Source organism: Sycon ciliatum, chromosome 4 (assembly GCF_964019385.1).
Source record: "Sycon ciliatum chromosome 4, ocSycCili1.1, whole genome shotgun sequence".
In the NCBI taxonomy this organism is placed as follows: Eukaryota; Metazoa; Porifera; class Calcarea; order Leucosolenida; family Sycettidae; genus Sycon; species Sycon ciliatum.
The window spans coordinates 21,422,030-21,424,765 of record NC_088646.1 but is presented as its reverse complement, the minus strand read 5'-3'; the positions used below and the strand labels follow the sequence as shown (position 1 = coordinate 21,424,765).

Sequence of the window (2,736 nt, the reverse complement as noted above, 5' to 3'; positions counted from 1 at the left end):
ATGCAATCTATCCGTCTCTGATGGCCAGAAACATTGACGCCCTCACTCGAATGACGAAAGCTGCAATCCGTGCCTTCTTTGGCTTTCCGCCGTGGACTTCCACTGCAGGGCTCTTCGAGAGACTCTGTCTTCCTACCCTCGAGGACGCCCTGGCAGCGAAAATCCTAATATTCCTTCGCCGCTGCATTCATGGCCGTTCAAGTGTCCTGTTTAGGAATTATTACGCCAGAACACAGAGTGATCGCACCCGTGGAGCTGACCAAAACCCATTGCAGGTACCCTTCTGGCCCGTTCCTTCTGGTCGAGGTACGATCCAGTTCATTGGTGCCATTCTCTGGAACAAGACACCGCCAGTAGTTAGTGCGGGGCAGGTTCTGGCACACTTTTTGACCTTTGACCTTTGGGCCAAATAAGGCACACTGTGTCGGTCGTGCTTGGTCTGGCCCCGGGACTCCCCAGGGTTTGACCTTTGACCTTTGGGTTAAATAAGGCACACTGTATCGGGCGCGCTTGGTCTGGCCCCGGGACCCCCTAGGGTTTGACCTTTGGCCCTGCCATGTCATAAATGTCATCATGTTCTTTTCCGTGGCGACCGTGCACTTGTGCACGTTCGGTGCATTCGCACCGTGGAGTAGTAAAATACGTACTATTCCCTGATTTGCACTTCGTAGATGTGCATTGCGTGAAGTGACATATTGCGCATGCGTGCATACGCACGCGGAGCGTGTGACCTTCAGTGGCCCTGCGTGTGGAAAAGACGCAGTGCAACACAAGGTGTACTAGTACACGTGTCATTATACTACTCCCTGATTCGCACTTCGTAGATGTGCAGCAAACAAGTTCACGCTCCTTGCATTTGTTTTATTCACACATCGTAGATGTGCACTGATTGACAAGTTGCCCATACAGAGCATGTCTAATCGGCTTTTCGATCGGTAAGAGAATGTTCAAATTCGGCCATATTATGAACCCCAAGATCAGAATTCGGCTCAACGTAGTACTTGAACCCACCGGTCCTATTACGTCATGTACATTTAGTCATTTACACACACTCTGTGAAGCACTGAAACATCGGTTTTCGGCGAATTCAACATGCGAAATTTGAAAATTCGGCAAAAAGATGGGTAATTTCTTCAAAACCACTGTTTTCGGCGAATTTTTCGCCCGGCCGATTTGGGAAATGCCAACTATCCATGCATGTACATTAGATGCTTATTTCTATTTTAATCGGGATACAGTAAGAATCAACCGGCTACGCCCGGAGTATCATGCATTAAAACAATTATTGAAGGGGGGTCACAGTGAAGCAGTGTTGCTACGCACCACAAATCCCCTCTGCACTGTACCGAATCTATACTGGAGAATCCAGAGTGGCCAGCAAAGAGTCACAACCCGCGGGTATCCAGTCACACTAAGGCATGTCCACCATTCCCCACATATTCACCATAACAAAACACAATACTGTTTACTATAATACACTTTTATTTAAATAATTGACTTGGATGAGTCTGTAGTAGAGAACACAATGCACGCACACGCACGCATGCGCGGACACACACACGCACACACGCACACACACACATCTAGGTTATAGTGCTATACACGTATCTAGGGTTTAGGAAGCACGAGAATATGTCGAAGCACCCACACATACCCCTTCATGCAGTGTACTTCAGTAGCCCAACACGTTACGACTGCTCAGGACCATCACAAAACACATTACGACCGCTCAGGACCATCACAAAACACCACACACTGTTACTACACTGCATACACAGTTACTACACTACGCCTGTTACAAGTACTTACAAATAATTTTGAAAACAAATGGCACATCCCGAAGACGGCAGCTAGCTCCAGACCTTCATACATACGTCATCTGTAAAACCAAGCATGAGCGCACACAAACACTATTAGTGTCACGAATACGGAAGCAGGGTAAGACAAGAGGATACGAAACAAGTAAGTATCGCTATAACGAGGGGGGTAAGTATACATGTAGACAGAGCAGTGCTTACTTACAGGGTCCGGATACGCTCCATGGCGTCCCGGTAGTCGGACTGCAACAGCAGCCCGACTTGCCGGCCCTCCCAGTAACGGGCCCGATGGGCCGCACCCGCCAGGTGTGCGGCCACGGCCTGGCCTCCCACCAGCCTTTCTCCACTGTAAAAACGAAAGAAACCGCAGAAAGCACAGTGTCATAGAGCTCTTTTGTTGGGGGAGAGAGCTAGGAGCACTGCACACTTACCATTTATCGCAATATATGATTAGAAAGAGGCGGCGCTTGACGCACCGCCTCAGGTGTTGAAACAGGGGTACTACCCCTGTAAGGCGAACGCCACAGTGACACGTGAACCTCATTTGGGCTGTTTTCAGGATAATGATACTGAAGTGAAGGTGTGAACCGCAAAGCAAGACCTTTACCTTCTTCCTGTCAAATTCGCTCCCCAGCTGCATACCGACATCATCCGCTAAAACCCAATCATACCAAGTAACGCAAAGGTCATCAGTTGACCTTTTGGACTTTTCAACTCTTATCCAAAACCACCAAGAGGAAAAAACCAGGATGAAGAAGACGTCAGTTGTAGAAGCGTTTGTGGAGGAGTTGTTACATTATTCTCAGTAAATAGATATGGCTGATACATTCGGTGTAGACTTGGACGACCGGTCGTGGTCTCTCACCACGGGTCCTTTACTAATAGAAAGGCGGACGCCAATAAGAACAGTTGTGGAGTT

At 48.4% G+C, this 2,736-nt stretch overlaps 1 long non-coding RNA gene across 1 annotated transcript; it reads right to left on the bottom strand.

Moving 5' to 3' along the window:
- Positions 1-1,357: 1,357 nt before the first annotated feature.
- LOC135813658 (uncharacterized) lies at positions 1,358-2,376 on the bottom strand. Its single transcript, XR_010553073.1, has 4 exons — positions 2,249-2,376; positions 2,023-2,163; positions 1,810-1,879; positions 1,358-1,508 (listed from the first exon to the last, which is right to left on the bottom strand). It is a non-coding gene; the product is annotated as an uncharacterized LOC135813658 (long non-coding RNA).
- Positions 2,377-2,736: the final 360 nt, after the last annotated feature.